The sequence below is a fragment of the Octopus bimaculoides genome, chromosome 29, assembly GCF_046866305.1.
Source record: "Octopus bimaculoides isolate indiv1 chromosome 29, ASM4686630v1, whole genome shotgun sequence".
Classification (NCBI taxonomy): Eukaryota; Metazoa; Mollusca; class Cephalopoda; order Octopoda; family Octopodidae; genus Octopus; species Octopus bimaculoides.
Genome location: NC_142956.1, coordinates 19,915,919 through 19,935,859, shown reverse-complemented (window position 1 = coordinate 19,935,859; position 19,941 = coordinate 19,915,919). Strand labels below are relative to the sequence as shown.

At 39.8% G+C, this 19,941-nt stretch overlaps 1 long non-coding RNA gene across 3 annotated transcripts; it reads left to right on the top strand.

Moving 5' to 3' along the window:
* Positions 1–7,368: 7,368 nt before the first annotated feature.
* LOC128251459 (uncharacterized) lies at positions 7,369–18,668 on the top strand. 3 transcript variants are annotated; one of them, XR_016238977.1, is made up of 3 exons: positions 7,369–7,543; positions 16,982–17,044; positions 18,454–18,668. It is a non-coding gene; the product is annotated as an uncharacterized LOC128251459 (long non-coding RNA). The 3 variants fall into 3 exon arrangements; XR_008267133.2 differs by lacking the exon at positions 7,369–7,543 and adding an exon at positions 8,910–9,163 and having other exon boundaries at positions 18,454–18,659; XR_016238978.1 differs by lacking the exons at positions 7,369–7,543; positions 16,982–17,044 and adding an exon at positions 9,025–9,163 and having other exon boundaries at positions 18,454–18,583.
* The last annotated feature ends 1,273 nt before the right edge of the window (positions 18,669–19,941 follow it).

Below are 19,941 nucleotides of genomic sequence, written 5' to 3'. Positions count from 1 at the left end.
AAATACACATTCTTTGTCGTGCTGCCATGGACTTCATATTTTTACACTCGTCTTTACGTACATGCCTATATACATACACACATACACAGACTCTCTCTCTCTTTCACACACACACATACACACATTTGTGATATATACACATGCACACACGTATACAAACTGATCAAAAAAGTTTTGGGATTGGTGTTACAAAAGAAAACAAAAAAAGAAGGGAAACTGCACCACATATCAATTTGGTGTTAACCTCCTTCAAAGTAGTCCCCTTCTGAGGTGACAAACCTTATCCGGTGCCATTTCCAGTGGTGGAAGCTTGCCAGTGACTCCTTTTTTGGGAGTGACAGCGAGTAGCTGCCTCGTTGCATTCTCTTGGAATTCCTTGATGTCTTGAAGTTTTGCCCCTTTCAAGTGGAATTGAATTTTTGGAAAGATTTTTGGCTCTAATAACCTTTAAGCTGTGTCTCTTAACATGCATGTACTCTCTCTCTCTCTCTTTGTACATGTAGGAGAAAACATGCAAGATATCTCTTATTAGATATTCTAATGTGGAGGCGCAATGGCCCAGTGGTTAGGGCAGCGGACTCACGATCATAGGATCACGGTTGCGATTCCCAGAGTGAATGTTTATTGAGCGAAAACACCTAAAGCTCCACGAGGCTCCGGCAGGGGATGGTGGCGAACCCTGCTGTACTCTTTCACCACGACTTTCTCTCACTCTTACTTCCTGTTTCTGTTGTGCCTGTAATTCAAAGGGTCAGCCTTGTCACACTATGTGTCACGCTGAATATCCCCGAGAACTACGTTAAGGGTACACGTGTCTGTGGAGTGCTCAGCCACTTGCACGTTAATTACACGAGCAAGCTGTTCCGTTGATCGGATCAACTGGAACCCTCGACGTCGTCGTAAGCGACGGAGTGCCAACAACAACAACAACAACGATATTCTAACACTCTGTATAATATATATAGTGTAAAAGAGTAAAGACCCTCTTTGGTCATGAATGACCATGGGATTGCACCTAGGTTGCTAGTAGTTGCCCATTCATACCATCCTCTCCTCCCCGCGCCACTGATGTTATCCAAGGGAAAGGCAAAGGCCTAGAGCAACGTGAAACAAAGTCTCTTGCTCAAGAACACAACACACTGCCTGGTCCGGGAATCGAACTCACTACCTAACCACTGGGCCATATATAAAACAAAACAAAAGTGGAAATTATTTGGTATTATTTCCCGTTTTATTATATGATTAGTTCTCTGAATAATATTTACATAATTATTAATTTTACTGCGTAGGTCTGGCTAAAATACAGCAGCAACTGAGACTACATATTGGATTGTAATAATGGAATAAGCAGATGCTCTTCATGAGGAAACAGCTAGAGTTTACCCTAACTACTTATGTAAATGAAATATGTATCCATATATACCAGACTGAGTTATCAGCTGTTGGCCTCCACAAAAGAAAAAAATATTAACTCCATATCTCTATCAATTCCCTCCCTTCTCCATCTCTTACCCTCATTTACCTCCCCCCACCCTGTGTATATTGAACTCGTATTCTCTTGCTATCCTCTGATCTTGGAAGAGCGGCAGCGACTGCAACTTGCATCAAATGTGCAGCTTGTTGCAGCACCAGATAAGATGGTTATAGTTGTAAAAATATGCAAGGATTTTGCTGTTGCAACTCTTACTGCATCGATAGCTACACCAGTGGTGCAGCATGTCACTGCATAGCTGCAATGGATGCAAAACTTCTGTTTGTACTCATAGTTGCACTAGTGATAGGGCTTGTTGCTGCACCTTTGATAGGACCTGTTGATGCAGCTGTTAATGTTTGTAACTGCAACAGATGCAGGGCATGTGATAGCACGAAATGCATGTAGGGCTTGTAGTTGCAACAAATGTATGGTTTTGTTTTGGAAGCACCATTCACAGATGCAGCATTTTTGGTTGCACCAGATGCATGTAGGACTTGCAACAACAAATGTTTCTCACTGCATTTGTTGCTGCAACATACAGGCCTCTTGGTTGCAACAGATGTAGGACTCGTTGCTACAATTGTTAATGCGTTTATAGTTTATAGCTGCAAGAGATGCAGGCCCTGGGGTTGCACCAGTTGTACATAGGACTTGTAGCTGCAAAAAGTGCAAGATTTCGATTTTGCATTTACGGCAGGTCTTGTTGCTGCAGATCTTAATGTGTGGAAGCTGCAGGACTTGTAATTGCATCTGATGTATGTAGGACTTGTTGGTACAATTGTTAATGCATTTGTAGTTGCAAGAGACGCAAGGCTTGGGGTTGCACCAGATTTAGGACTTGTTACTGTAGTTACAACAAATGCTGTTTTCGCAACTCGCACTGCATAGATAGCTTCACTGGCGGTAGAATTTTTTTGTTGCAGTTTTAAAGCGTAGCTGCAACAGATGTAAATCTTGTGGTTACACCAGATCTATGTAGTATGACTTATAGCTGCAACAAAAGAAGGAATTGTTACTGCACCAGATATAGGAGTTGCGTCTTCGACTTCTGTTACTGTTGATACTCCAGATGTTGGAATTGTGGACACACCAGATGTGCAACAGATGTAGGAATTGTAGTTGGACCAGAGCTACATAGAACTTGTAGCTGCAACAGATCTTCCTTTTATCATTTACTTGTTGCAGTCATCAGATCATGGCCATGCTGGGGCACCACCTTGAAGAATTTTAGTTAAACCAATCAGCCCCAGTACTTTCTTATTATTTAAGCTTGCTATTTCTATCAGTTGCTTTTGCTGAACTGCTTGGTTATGGGAGATGCAAGCACCAATACTGGCTGTCACTGTATTGCCTGTTGCAACATATATGCATTTGTTGCAGCTGAAACACTTTTCACTGTGCTCTTTGCTGCATTTCCATTGCTGTTGTTACTGCCCAAGTGTGCATCAGTTCCTACTCCACCAGCTTGATATTTGCCATTGCACTGTTAAATGCAACCTATTGATGCAACAGTTCCTACAATGCATCACTTGCTGCATAGCCTGTTGCTACACTTTCGAACTGCACTATAAGTGTATCAGTCACTGCACTTCCTGTTGCAACAAATATATCGCTTCATCTGTCAGCCCCACTTGCATCAGTTGCAGCAATGATGTCACTTCATCTGTAACTGCACAACCACCTTGCAACACACCTGCATTTGTCACCTCACCAACAATTTCAACACGCATCTGGATTATTCACTACATGTCCAGGTGTGACACCTGCACCCCAACAACTGTGGCATCACTTGCACCATTTACAAAACATCTGCATTACAAGTTGCAACACTTATATCTACACTTTCCACTGAACCACCAGTTTGCAATGCATCTGCATCACTCGCTGCACAACACATTTGCATTAGTCACTATATAACCAGGTGCAACACTTGTATCTACACTTTCCATTGCACCACCAATGGCAACAGTAGCTGCACCACAACCATTTGCAACACATCTGCATCAGTCACTGCACTGACAGCCACAACACTCGCCCCTATATTTGCCAATGTACCAATATCTGCAATGCATCTACACTTTGCATCACACCGCCAACAACAGCACTTGCATTCCTGCATCTGTCACTGCATCACCAGTTGTCAATACTTCCCAGCATCTGCTGCAGTACTGCTTCTTGCCATCGTTATGCACCTACTGCATCATCTGCTGCAATACCTGTCTCTACTGCAACACCAGCTGCACACACCTCTCATTACTGACAAACAACATTATGAAGTTTCTTTGTTGTTTTTTTTTCCTCCAGTTTTTGTTTGTTTTTTTTGTCAATAAATTAAATTGATTTTTTACTTTGTTTCGTGTTTTATTTATTTGTTTTTTGTTGCCCCCTCCCCTCGTCATTGTCCATGGTCGGCACCTCTCACTTGCATGTTGTCACAGCATGACACCCAACACTTGCTACCTGTGTCTCTTCTCTTCCTGCCTAAAATGGTTTCAGGTGTTTACCAAGTGACCCCAAGGCATAGATGCAACATCTCAGATATACCTACACAAATGGGCCTCTACCTCAACTTTGTTACCTCATATCTTCAAAAACATTTATAATAAAACGAATATTTTTCAATGAAATTTTCCATATGTGCCTTTCAGATTGCATAAATTCCGAATATATACGAATTGTTTGTGGAAAAACATTTTCCAAGATTGGCAAGAAGAGATTCTGGAAAATTCACGCAAATCAGATGTGTTCCCCATAACATTTTAAAAAATGGGTATTTCTTAATGACCCCACAAAAAACACATTGCCTACAACAGGATGAAAAGTGCAGACTGCCCCTACTGTCCCCCCCCCCCAGCCACGCTAGTGCATCACAGACTCGGCAATACAAATTATAAAAATAATATTAAAAATATTTCAGTACAATGCTGTTTTTGGAAGGTAACACCCGCGATAATCGAGGAACTACTGTATATTGTGTTCGCGGAACGAAGTACCACGCACCTACAAATCGCCCATTCCGTTGTTGGTGAGACGTTAACGTCTCTCTTTTTTTCCTCGAGTTTCTCACGTCGTTGGATTACTTCAAAGTGTGCAGTTCCTTCGTCGCAGAGGGAGGGCCAGGTTGGCCGGTTCCCAGCAAGGTCTCCAAGTTGCGACGGTTGAACGTTGCAGGGGGGGGGGGTTACCATCAGCAAGGGAGACGACTAAGATATATATTACACGAGTTACTTCCCTTGCGCCGACCATTTGAGAATTTATCGCTTTCCTTTCTCTGGCCTTGTTCTACATTTTCGAACCGAATGTATTTTGTATTCGTGCTGAGCCGTGGATGTCTGCAGGATCGGATTAAGACCCAATACACTTAAAAGAATTTGTTACTCCCATATGTATGCAATTCCAAAACAAATCAGTAGGGTTCAAGGCCGGATTAAGACCCACGGAAGCCCTAAGCACTTCAGAAATTTTGGTGACCCCATATATATATATGTAATTCAAAATAGAGACAATAATAAACCATATAATTAATTTTTATTTTACTAAATGAAGCAAGACAGTAAGATACAGGGCCAGATTAAGATCTATGGAAGTCCTAAGCCCTTAAAAAGATTTTGGCGACCTCATATATATGTTATTCAAAATACAAATAGGCGCAGGTATGGCTTCACTTTACATACATGTAACTGTGTATACAATAGGTGTAAAAGTGGAGGCGCAATGGCCCAGTGCTTAGGGCAACGGACTCGCGGTTTCGATTCCCAGACCGGGCCTTGTGAGTGTTTATTGAGCGAAAACACCTAAAAAGCTTCACGAGGCTCCGGCAGGGGATGGTGGCGAACCCTGCTGTACTCTTCCACCACAACTTTCTCTCACTCTTTCTTCCTGTTTCTGTTGTACCTGTAATTCAAAGGAGTCAGCCTTGTCACACTGTGTCACGCTGAATCTCCCCCCGAGAACTACGTTAAGGGTACACGTGTCTGTGGAGTGCTCAGCCACTTGCACGTTAATTTCACGAGCAGGTTGTTCCGTTGATCGGATCAACTGGAACCCTCGTCGTCGTTAAGCGACGGAGTGCCAACAATAGGTGTAAAACATAGTTCTTAGGTCTGTGTTTTCATGCAGTACGTCTTAAAAACAAACAACTGCTTGATAAGGATCGATTTATTTACCTTCAAGTTATTTTATTCATCATACCCGGATGTTTTATAGCAGGTTTCACCATTGTGAACCTGTCACTCTTTGGGAACTTTATGATTTGACGGGTTTCGATAACAAAACACTACATAAAAAAATGTTGCCCGTCGACTCATAAGATTCACTTTTTGCATTCTGATGTCGGTCATAGAGAACAGCCTATTCTTTTCAGAGACTCAGGTCACGAGTGGTTTTCACTCGACCCATATCTATTGTGAGCATCTATTCAGGAAGCTTGCTACTTGAGTGCGAAGTGCTGCATGGCACCTTGAGCAAGAGTCTTCTACTACAATCTCAAGCCAATCAAAGCCCGTGTGAGTGGATTTCATAGATAGAAACTGAAAGAAGCCCATTGTATATATAAATCACAAATTCATAAATGTATATCTATCTATCTATCTATCTATCTATTGATGTCTGTTTTCTATGCTGGCATGAGTTGGACGGCTTTATACAATTCTTTATGCCAATCCTTTTTATGTGGCACCAGCGCCAGTGCTTTGTAAGTGGCACCAGCACCACTGCTTTTTGTATGTGTGACACCAGGACCAGTACTTTCTAAGTGGCACCAGTACCAATGCATTTTATATGGTATCTTGGTTTCAGGATATCAATTCTTTTGCCGTGAGCAGGTCTTCTCATGTACAGGAAAGTGTCATGGTCGCCAGTCGTATCCTACGTAAGACCCAACAGTCTGAGAGTAGCCTTCAAATACTTCAGCCCATGTCCTTCCTGGAACTCCCATCTTCAACAACTTCCCTCCACTTTCAGTGATCAGCACTTCTTTATGCAAGTGGCTGAGCACTCCACAGACACGCGTGTCCATAACGTGTTTCTCAGGGAGATTCAGCGTGATACAGAGTGCGACAAGGCTTGGCCCCTTTAAAATACAGGTACAACTCATTTTTGCCGTCTGAGTGGACTGGAGTAACGTGAAATAAAGAGTCTTGCTCAAGGAGACAACGCGTCGCTGGGAATTGAACTCACGATCGTAAGAGCGTGAGTAAATGCCCCTAACTGCTAAGACATGCATCTTCACATTGCATATAACCACATAGTTCCAGGTTCAGTCCCACCGCGTAGCACCTTGGGCAAGTGTCTTCTACTATAGCCTCGGGATTTGGCAGACGGAAACTGAAAGAAGCCCATTGTATATATGTGTGTGTGTGTGAGAGAGTGTTTGTCTGTGTTTGTCTCCCCACCATCGCTTGACAACCGATGCTGGTGTGTTTACATCCCCGTAACTTAGCGGTTCGGCAAAATTGACTGATAGAGTAAGTATTAGGTTTACAAAGAATGAGTCCTGGGGTTGATTTGTTTGACTAAAGGCGGTGCTCCAGCATGATCGCTGTCAAATGATTGAAACAAATAGCTACTGCATCTCCTTCAACTACACAATCTTAAGAACGGAGATTAGGTTAGATTAAGATTAGATTAAGATTAGAAGCAGTGTGGTAAAGATATAGATAACGCTGAAAACGAGAAGGGACGGTCACAGCTGGACTGTCTTCATGCCTAGATCTGTCGGTTCCGGTTTGACCTGGGTCAAACTAACAGAGCCCACAAGGCTAACAACGTCACCGCCGCTGCCGCCGCCACCACCACCACCACCAATAACAACCACTCCATTGTCACCATCACCGTCGCTACCACCACCACCAACATCGCTGCTACTACTACGACTTTCCCACCAACTTCCACCACCACCACCACCAGTCATGAATTGTGAATTTATCTTTTATATATCTACAGGGAGTGACTTGTGTTTAAATTTGTGTGTATATACATATACCTATATTTATATGTATATATATAAATATTTTGCGTATATACACATACATGTATGTGTGTAAGTGTCAGGATGTTTATACAGACTATGTAAGTATATTCTGTCTATATTGTGTGTGTGTATGTAAGTGTTTGTGTGGTTGCCTGTAAGTGTATATGTCGCATATATATGTGTGTACATATATATATATATATGTATGTATATATATATGTGTGTGTGTGTATTTTTGGTGGGGAGGGGCGCTGCCGGTATTAAATGAATGTAAACAGGCTATTATCTCTGTATATCTATCTCACCGTGAGTGTATATATATATGTGTGTGTGTGTGTCTACGTATGTATGTATATTTGTATGTGCATGTGTATACGTATGTATGTATAATTGTATGTGTATATATTTGTACGTGTACATGTATGTACGTATATATATATATATGTATATATGTAACTTATGCACATATAAAAGCCTCTGTTTACACTCATTCAATACCGGCAACCCCCCCCCCCGCCAAACACACACACACACACACACACACAGACACACATATAAATATATATATATATATATATACGAGTGTGTGTGTGTGTTTTTATGTGCATGTCACTTCCACTTCTTTCCCACATACACATATTCCCACAAGCAAGCAAAGCAGACAAAAACAAAAACAAAAACACCCCCACATTCGATCTGTGTTCGTCTGCTTCACCTATTTCTCGCATTTCCCATTCATTTCACTTCGTTGTCTACAAACAGTCACTTCCCGCTGTTCTGATAATTCTTCATTGAAATCTGAACCGATATCTCCAGCAACATCTTCGTAATCGTCTGCATTTACGACAACGTCAACAACAGCCAGGACTTCCTCACCGCCATCTTCGACCACTAAACTTTGTAAGTGTTTATGCGTGTGCGTGAGTCTCTCTCTCTCTCTCTATATATATATATATACATATATATATATATATACACACACACATACATGTCTATGTGTGTATGAGAGCGTATATATATATATATATATATATATATATATATTATATATATATATATATATATTTATACGCACAGTGATGTGTGTGTAAGTTTATATATGTGCGTGCGTGTATCGATGTGTTTGTGTGTGTATGTTGTTGCTGTTATTACCGTTGGTGCAATGATCGAAGGAGCTTTCCAGGCGTGACTGTCCCCGTTTTGTTTTTCTTTTTATCGCATATAACATCACCACCACCACAACAACAACTATACTACTATTACTATTACTACGGCCGCTGCCACTGCCGCCTGTATTAAGGATCTCATCCGTAAGGTGTGTGTGTGTGTGTGTATGTGAGAGAGGGAAAGTGGTAGTGGTGGTGGTGGGTGATTTGGTTGCTATTTCTAGCCGACCCCCTCGACCACTTAGAGCGACTTCCTTGCTCACTGCTCCATCTTATATGTGAGCGCGCGTGAGAGTGAGAGAGAGAGAGAGAGCTTATACGTCCGAGCGTGCATTTCTGAGTATGTATGTGTAAGGCTGCAAGCGTGTATATATATATATTTATATATGTATGTATGTGTATATATGTATGTATGTATGTATGTAAGTGGTATTGATGATGGCGGCGTCAGGGAGAACGTGGCCATCACCGCTAAAACAGCAACGGCCAGACACATATGTCAGTTCAGCTCAGATTCAGTTGTCCTTCAACACACCAGTGGCACTTCCTTTGGTGAGTATATATATACATATATATATTTATTTATTGATATGTATCTATTTATGTATGTATGCATGTGTGTATATATGCATGTATGTATGTATATGCATGCATGTATATGTGTATGTATATACATATATGTTTGTTTCTGTATATATGTATATGCGTATGTATGCATGCATGTATGTATGTGTCTATGTAAGTATATACTATGTATGTATGTAAATGTATATATTTATGTGTGTATACTAAATGGATGTTTATGTATTTATTTATTTATTTATTTATTTATGTGTTTCAGCCAAGTGGCTGCGGTCATGCTGGTGCACCACCGTGATTTTCACGTTCCTTGCATGGCTCTTCTCCCCCACCTGACATGGTCCAATCAAGAGTTTTGATGGCACATCTGGTGTATAAGAGAATTTGACACAGCTGCCCTAAACTGTGTCTCATTTCGAGCCATTGGTTCGTCTGGTATCGTGGAGAGGAAAGCGTCAAGTTTTGTCTTGAAGACCTCCGCATCCATGTCTTGCATGTCTCTCAAATGTTTTGGCAGGGCATTGAAGAGCTGAGGTCCTCTGAAACCGAGGCTGCTGCAGTATCTCGTTCTTATGTGAGATGCAGTGGGCGGTACCTTTGGCACCATGCAGTGGCGACCCTTGCGGGCATTCCTGTAGTACTTGATACCAAAGTTTGGCACCAGTCCTTCCAGTATTTTCCATATGTATATTATTACATATGCATGTATATGTGTATGTATATACATATGTGTTTGTTTATGTATATATGAATTGGCGTATGTATGTATGTATGCATGCGTGTATGCATGTCTATGTAAGTATATACTATGTATGTATGTAAATGTATATATTTATGTGTGTATACTAAATGGATGTTTATGCATGCATGTATATGTGTATGTATATACATGTTTGTTTATGTATATATGTATATGCGTATGTATGCATGCATGTATGTATGTGTCTATGTATGCATGTATGTATGTATATATATATGTCTGTATGTATGTATATGTGAAAGTATGTATGTGTGTGTGTATGCACTAAGAAGTATCTCACCCCCAGTGATTTTCCAGCACACTGGACACCAAACCAGAATCTCTGAGGTCCCATAATTTAAAGAAAATGAGTTAAAAGAAATAACTTTTAGGGGCCAGGAATATGTATTTACTTACTTGTATGTACTTACAGTAACATTTACCCAGGAGGGGGTTGAACCAGCTTTGACAAAATTCACCATGGCCCTCAGAAAAGCTGACCACATCTGATGGTTAGCTGCGGTCAAGGCTGTAATGGATTTGACAAATGTCACATTCTGAGAGCAAGCACATCGGAGAGGGATCAGAAGCCATAGCTGTAATTACCATTCGCTGTTGAGGTTTAGAGTTTGTGTTCAGAATTTTGGTAACAACGCAAGTTCACGTGTGGTCCCCGGTCATTTTGGAATGGTGTGATGTATAGCCGTTCCTCATATCATTGATTGCTAATCGTCATAGATAATTCACTGACCAAGTTAACATTGATTATTGGAGCAGAGACAGCTTGGGTTTCAAGCAGGTTCTACAGACATGCTTTAACAAAAGTTAGGGTATTCCTCACTCCCAGTGGTCTTCCAGCACACTGGAAACCTGCCTGGAATTTCCGAGGCCCCGTGCTTTTGATTGACAGTTGTTGAACCTACATTAGGTTCACCCGTCCTTTTCACAGATCCTGTTTTTAGTTCTTCTGGATTTCTATTAATCCTCTTCACTAAGAATGCTTTAAATATTTGTCGCTTTAGTCGCCAATGAGTCAACCATGAAACAGACTGAAGTGGATTAAAAGATCTCATAAGTGACATGATGTATAGACAAAAACACAGGATGCGTTTAGTGGAGGTGATGAGTGTGTAAGATTTTAAAATATCTGTTTCACTGCTACTGTATTTTATCAACCCCACAACAATGAAAGGTAAAGTTAGAGTTAGTCTTCTATTATAATTCCATTGACATCTTGGATGTTTTATAGGAATATTAAATCTACCCCAATATTTCACTGCTACTTTATTTTATCAACCCCACAACAATGAAAGGTAAAGTTAGTGTTAGTCTTCTATTATAATTCTATTGACATCTTGGATGTTTTATAGGAATATTAAATCTACCCCAGTATATCACTGCTACTTTATTTTATCAACCCCACAACAAAGAAAGGTAAAGTTAGAGTTAGTCTTCTATTATAATTCCATTGACATCTTGGATGTTTTATAGGAATATTAAATCTACCCCAGTATTTCACTGCTACTTTATTTTATCAACCCCACAACAATGAAAGGTAAAGTTAGAGTTAGTCTTCTATTATAATTCCATTGACATCATCATCATCATCATCGTTTAACGTCCGCTTTCCATGCTAGCATGGGTTGGACGATTTGACTGAGGACTGGTGAAACCGGATGGCAACACCAGGCTCCAATCTAATTTGGCAGAGTTTCTACAGCTGGATGCCCTTCCTAACGCCAACCACTCAGAGAGTGTAGTGGGTGCTTTTACGTGTCACCCGCACGAAAACGGCCACGCTCGAAATGGTGTCCTTTATGTGCCACCCGCACAAGCCAGTCCAGGGGCACTGGCAACGATCTCACTCGAAAATCCTATGGGAGCCAGTCAGGCGGTACTGGCAACGGCCACGCTCAAAATGGTGCATCTCATGTGCCACCCGCACAAGAGCCAGTCCAGGGGCACTGGCAACGATCTTACTTGGCTTGCCGGGTCTTCTCATGCACAGCACATTTCCAAAGGTCTCGGTCAGTAGTCATCGCCTCACATCTTGGATGTTTTATAGGAATATTAAATCTACCCCAGTATATCACTGCTACTTTATTTTATCAACCCCACAACAATGAAAGGTAAAGTTAGAGTTAGTCTTCTATTATAATTCCATTGACATCTTGGATGTTTTATAGGAATATTAAATCTACCCCAGTATATCACTGCTACTTTATTTTATCAACCCCAGGTAGACAAATGATGAAGTTGTCACAAACATTTTGGTACTCCAGTTAACAAATAATTTAATTAACAGTTTTCTACTTAATAAAATTTTCAGAAATTACTAGTAATTACCTCGGAGTGAAATACAATTAATTAATATTCAATTTCAGGTCGTTCACTCATTGCTTTTATTCAAACAGGATATACTTGTGTGCAAGAGAATCAGTTGATTTTATTCAGCATGATGACAAAAAACAGTCTTCCATACTCTACCAACATGGAGGGAACCTGGTTCAACTTGACATCCACATCTTATCCAAGCATCCTAAGGCCCCAACACTCAGACAAATGCAAGAGTACGTCCTCATAAATGAAACTTCCCCAATACTAAATAGGAAATATATACATAGTAGATATCATACCCCTATACCCACAACTTACAAAGGTAGAGTAGAATAATTAGTGGGCTGTTATGTAGATAGATATATGTATGTGTGTGTGGGTGTATGTATGTATATATATATCATCATCATCATCATCATCATCATCGTTTAACATCCGCTTTCCATGCTAGCATGGGTTGGATGATTTGACAGGAGTGGTGAACCAGGTGGCTACACCAGGCTCCAATCTGTATATATATATATATATATATATATATATATATATATATACACACACTACATTCTCTGAGTGGTTGGTGTTAGGAAGGGCATCCAGCTGTAGAAACTCTGCCAAATCAGATTGGAGCCTGGTATCGCCATATGGTCCACCAGTCCTCAGTCAAATCGTCCAACCTATGCTAGCATGGAAAGCGGACGTTAAACGACGACGATGATGATGATGATATATATATAAATATATATATATATATATATATATATATATATATATATATATATATATATATATATATATATATATATATATATTATATATACATGCCTTTCCTGCAACACCACTACTACTACTACCATTGCCACCACTAGCACTACAACGACACAACCACCTCTACTATCACTGTCACCATAGCAACAACCACTTCCATCACATCCCCCCACCACCACCACCATCTCCTTGAATCACCCTACATCCTGTGTGACAACTATATAAAGACACATTTATTTCATTCAGCTGGGATTTTTTTAAAAAGGGGCCACTATAATTAGATTTTTACTGTTGTCATTATTAGTATTGTTGTTGTTGGTGCTTTTGTTGTTGTTGTTGTTGTTGTTGTTGTTCTTCTTCTTCTTGTCATGCTTTTTATACTGTGTCTTGTCCAGAGACATTGGCTAACTGCAAGTCGAGCATTTTACAGCGAGGAGCATTATTTGAGCGGCTATGAAATTCGTTATCGGCAGAATCGTTAGCACGCCGACGAAAATGCTTAGCAACACTTCATCGGTCTTGATGTTATGGGTTCAAATTCTGCTTAGGTCAAGCCTCTGCCTTTCATCTCTCCAGGGTCGATAAATTAAGAAATTAAGAACCAGTTGTGTATCAGAGTTGATGTAATTGACTATTCTCTTCTACCCCCCACCCAAGACTTCGGGCCTTTTGCCTATAGCAGAAAAAATTATCGTTATTGCGAAACAAACTGGCAGAATCGTTAGGACGCCGGGCGAAATGCCTACCAGTATTTCGTCTGCCGTTCCGTTCTGAGTTCAAATTCCGCCAAGGTCAACTTTGCCTTTCATCCTTTCGGGGTCGATTAGATAAGTACCAGTTACGCACTGGAATTGATGTTATCGACTTAATCCATTTGTCTGTCCTTGTGTGTCCCGTGTATGTGCCCCCACAGGAAATGTGTCAAGACCGACAGGAAGCGGTGCTGCTTCCTAGTGCTAAATAGCAGTAGTATTATTCCCTTCATGGGACTGTCACATTAAGTTGACAGCATACAACTACACTGGACACCAAACCAGAATCTATGAGGTCCCATAATTTTTGTAGCAATATCAATGGCAGGTTAACTAGGAAGTTAGTTTTTGTGTGCGGCAGATGTTCAGGTGCAATAAACACTGTAAATATGCAGAAAACAACTTCTGTCTCATTCCAGGGGGAAAAACTAGACATAGTTGATAGCTTCTGCTACCTGGGTGACCAAGTTAGTAGTGGGGGTGGGTGCACTGAAAGTGTAGCTACTAGAATAAGAATAGCCTGGGCAAAGTTCAGAGAGCTCTTACCCCTGCTGGCGACAAAGGGCCTCTCACTCAGAGTAAAAGGCAGACTGTATGATGCATGTGTACGAACAGCCATGCTACATGGCAGTGAAACATGGGCCGTGACTGCTGAGGACATGCGTAAGCTCGCAAGGAATGAAGCCAGTATGCTCCAATGGATGAGTAATGTCAGTGTGCATACTCGATAGAGCGTAAGTATCTTGAGAGAAAAGTTGAACATAAGAAGCATCAGTTGTGGTGTGCAAGAGAGACGATTGCGCTGGTATGGACATGTGGTGAGAATCATTGTTTAAAATCTGCCTTCCATGCTGGCATGGAAGGCAGTTTGACAAGAGCTGGCCAGGAAGGAGCCTGCTCTGTAATTATATATGTTTATATATAACTACATATATAAATTTTATAAACACACATAGATGCAATTTATAGAATGCACATGTAACGTGCATTGCTTAGCAATACAAGCAATGCTCTCAACTGGAGAAGGTTGTACACGCACACACGCCCACACACACCAGTACACACACACATACACACACACACACACACACACACACATACACACACACAGACACAGACACACATCAGTACATACATGCACACACACACACACGCAAACGCGCAGCTACACAAACACACATGCGCACACACATCTATACATACGCACACATGCAAACACACCCGTACACACATCAGCATGCACACGCGCACACACACGCACACACACACACACACACACACACATACACACACCAAACACACGTGTGAAGAAGTCTGACTCAACTTCTCGATAAGACATATCATTACATAAGTATATTTAATTAAGACTTGTCTTATCTGTTTACTTTCGATCCCTCGGTGCTGCCCTCCCCCCCCCCCCCACCCGACTCCCACACGCCCGCCCACCCACTCACCCCCACCAGCCATTCACTGCTCATCCTCCTCCCCCCTTCCTCATCGTCAGCATCATCACCATCATCATCATCGTCAAACACTTCCTCCCCCACTGTCTTCACAGCCACCCGACCCCCACTCCCACATTCTTAATGCCAGAGGATATTTTAAAGAATTTCCTGTGTACCAACTTTGTAATCTTGGCGATGATAATGATGATGATGATGGTTGATATTATTATTATTATTATTATTATTATGATGATGATGATGATGACGACAATGAAGATGATGATGAATGATGATGATGATGATGACGACAATGAAGATGATGATGACGATGATGATGGTGATGATAATTAATGATGATGGCCATAATGATTATGATGGTGATGTTGTTGTTGTTGGCGGTGGTGGAGGTGGTGGTGGTGGTGGTGATTACGATGATGGAAGGTGCTCCATTAGTGACCATCCCACCTTTGGTTCATAGTACAATGGCACTACACTGTTGAGTGTTTCCTCTTGTGAAAACAGTAAAGTTTTATTCAAAGAAATTTTTATCGTTAATTTTAATAAATCAAACGAGGACATTAAGCTACTTGCTGATTCATTGGCTTCCATATCTTCTATATACATACATACATATATATATATATACATACATTTCTATATATAGTAATGATAATAAATGCACCCTTTCAAAGCCCAGCCAGGCTCATGGGCCCGGTTTCCGGGTTTATGATAGGAGGTGATGGCTTTATCTTATATCCAAGAATTCAGTTTCTTCTTGGCTTGCCAGTCCTCAGTCAAATCATCCAACCCATGCTAGCATGGAAAGCGGACATTAAACAATGATGATGATTATGATATATATATATATATATATATATATATATATATATATATATACGTCTAGTTAGAATAGAGACAGCTGATGAAGGGATATTCCAAGTGGCTTTCCGTTTTCCTATGTGTTCGTTCCGTTGTCTGTGGTTCATTGTTCTAACGTCCTGTACCCTGATATGCATATATATACACATGTAGATGTAGGTATGTACATATATGTGTGTATACATGTATATATATTCTTTGTATTATATTTATATATATATATATATATTTATATTTATATAAAGGCATTACTATATAATAACGCCTCACGCCATGAGAGACTCCAAGGTCAGACTACTATAAAAAAAGCACATTTTTATAGTAGTCTGACCTTAGAGTCCCTCATGGCGTGAGGCGTTATTGTATAGTAATGTCCTAATATAAATATATATTTTGGGAATAAATGATGGATTTTTTCCCTTATGAGGTTATTTTCACGCTAGCTACTTGATAAATTCTTGTAAAAGAATTCGTCCTATTATTGAAATATATATATGTATATATATATATATATATATATATATATATATATTTTGAGCGTGGCCGTTGCCAGTACCGCACCATTTTGAGCATGGCCATTGCCAGTACCACCTGACTGGCCTTCATGCTTGTGGCACGTTAAAGCACCCACTACACTCTCTGAGTGGTTGGTGTTAGGAAGGGCATCCAGCTGTAGAAACTCTGCCAAATTAGATTGGAGCCTGGTGCAGCCTTCTGGCTTGCCAGTCCTCAGTCAAATCGTCCAACCCATGCTAGCATGTAAAGCGGACGTTAAACGATGATGATGATGATGATGATATATATATATTTATGTAATGTATATGTATTTACTGAAACAGATGTACACAATTTTTTTTTCTTTTGTTTCCCCAAGGAGCAGCAAACGAGACCACATCTCTTCTTTTACAGTTACTGCAATCTCTTTGTAGGTTTTGAGGTAGGTTCTAGCTAGGTTTTAAGCATGTAGAATGGCCTCATCATCAGGCATGAATGCAGAATCCGTGTCAGGATAACTAATCAACTCCCTACCTCTTTCCTAATATATATGGAATCTGAAAGACAGCAAAATTACTAACACCTGTATGACCCAAAGCATCTTAACCTGTTGTTAAATGTGTGAAATAATTGCAATTTGTGCTTGTCAGAGAAGTATAACATCTTCACTAAATGCTTTTAACATCCGATCCACAGCTTCTAGTTCATTTTACTACTTTTCTCACTTCATCTGTTGTGCATTATTCCTGGTTTAACAACACTTCTGTAATCCCTTTTGATGTTAGCACAAGAGCTAATAATTTAACTGAGATAACATGCATCATTTTATTTTTAATGTTTAATCTTAACAATGAATTACCAAAAATCTCCATGATCTGTAGTTACTCACAAACCATAATGTTTAATATGTCTATGTATTAATAAAATAGTATGCTTCTATTTATATTTTGTGTCACATTAAGAAATGTAGCTCAAAAGGTAGAGAGAAGGAAAAATATATAAAAAGAGCGAAAATAAAAATGTTTTCTGCTTGTTATTGGCCCTTTTTACTATTCTCTTAGCTCATCTATTATGAGGGAACAGTGAGCAAAAATCTCGAGAAGTACATGGAACAAATAGGGGCTGCAATAAGGGAGGAGCACTTGCAGAAAACAGCACTGCTTGGAACCACTCGAATACTCCAGAAAAATAAGGGGTGTTACATTAGTTCACTGGTAGGGAACAGCTGGCACCATAGAACATCTCCAGCATTAGAAGCTGGGCAAAGGCAATAAGAATATTTTTTTTTTTTTTGCGCCTTTTTTAAAGTCTAGCCAGGCTCATGGGCCCGGTTTCCCGGTTTCAGTTGCGTATGTGTTCCCCAGCTGGACGGGACACCAGTCCATCGCAACGTTATTCATTTTTGCCAGCTGAGTGGACTGGAGCAACGTGAAATGAAGTGTTTTGCTCAAGAACACAACGCGTCGCCCGGTCCAGGAATCGAAACCACAATCTTGCGATCATGATGCTGACACCCTAACCACTAAGCCACGCGCTTCCACTAATAATAATAATAATAATAATAATGATGATGATGATAATCCTTTCTGCTGTAGGCACAAGGCCTGAAATTTTGGGGTGGGTGGACTGGTTGATCAGATCAACCCCAGAGTTTTACTGGTACTTAATTTATCAACCCCGAAAGGATGAAAGGAAAACTCGACCTCAGCAGAATTTGAACTCAGAACGTAAAGACAGACAAAATGCCACTAAGCATTTTGCCAGGCATTCTACCGATTCTGCCATATTCTAAAGCAAATATTATAAATGTATTTTCCTAAATTTTTTTCTTTCATTTTTTTTCATCAACAGCATAAAAAGCGTCGCCAATCAGGATACCTTAGTGCTACCTTTGTGAATGTCCAAGATATAGATATGCCCGACTTATCTGTAAGTTAACACTAAAATATTTGACTCTTTTCTGTGCCAATCCATATGTGGCTAACACTTCTTTAGTCTCTGGTACAAAAAAAAAAAAAAATTTTATATCTGAAGTCTTTCCTATTTCAATTTTTAAAAAAATGTACCTTAAATTTCTGAATTTATTTTAGTTATATTTTGTTCAAAATATCATCTTAATACACAGATATATGCCAATCCATATGTGGCCAACACTTCTTCAGCCTCTTGTATAAAAAAAAAAAATTATCATTTTATATCTAAAGTGTATCCAATTTCAATTTTTAAAAAAATGTACCTTAAATTTCTGAATTTATTTTAGTCATGTTTTGTTCAAAATATCATCTTAACACACAGATATATGCCAATCCATATGTGGCCAACACTTCTTTGAAAAGAATTTGAATTAATCATGCCTTATGTTGTTGTTTTGAGATTTCAATGTTGTGACCACTTTTGTGTTGAATGACATTTTTCGGTATAGGTGAGAGGCCAAATTTGGCCAGTTGGAACATCAAACAGGTATAAACCCTCATATCAGATATGGCACGTTTAAATACTAAAAGATTATCTTGATTATTTAACCAATCGACTAGTTATAAAGGAGTGGAATTGAACCAGTGTGTGTGTGTGTTATTAATGTTGGCATGACTCTCCCAACACAAAACAACATACATAAGTGCATGTGTGTGTGTGTGTGTGTATTGTGGAGGTGCAATGGCCCAGTGGTTAGGGCAACGGTCATGCAGTTGTAGGATTTTGGTTTCGATTCCCAGACCAGGTGTTGTGAGCGTTTATTGAGCGAAAACACTTAAAGCTCTACAAGGCTCTGGCAGGTGGGTGGTGGGGTGCTACACTCTGAGTGGTTGGCATTAGGAAGGGCATCCAGCTGTAGAAACTCTGCCAGATCAGATTAGAGCCTGGTGCAGCCATCTGGTTTCACCAGTCCCCAGTCAAATCGTCCAACCCATGCCAGCATGGAAAGCGGACGTTAAACGATGATATATATATATATATATATATATATATAGGAAAATGAAAAAAAGCCAGAATGCTGAACTGGAAGCATAATTTAATAAAGGTTTTTTCTAACCGGTTTTCATTGCGAAGAAGCAAATTATCAAGAAGGAGAATGAAAATATTTTTTTACAAAGAAGTACAAAATGAAGAAAATAATATATAAAACAATAATATATAAAAAAATAAATATACCCATACATTATATTGTCTTTGAGCTTTTGTAGTTCAATAGTAGTTCATGTATAAATTGGTAGGAAAAATAAGGATGCATGAGAGTTGAGAGTTTTGTTAGGTTTAAAAAAAGGGTTAAAATATATGTATGTGTGTGTGTGTGTGTATATATATATATTTATACATACATACACACGCACATAGATATAT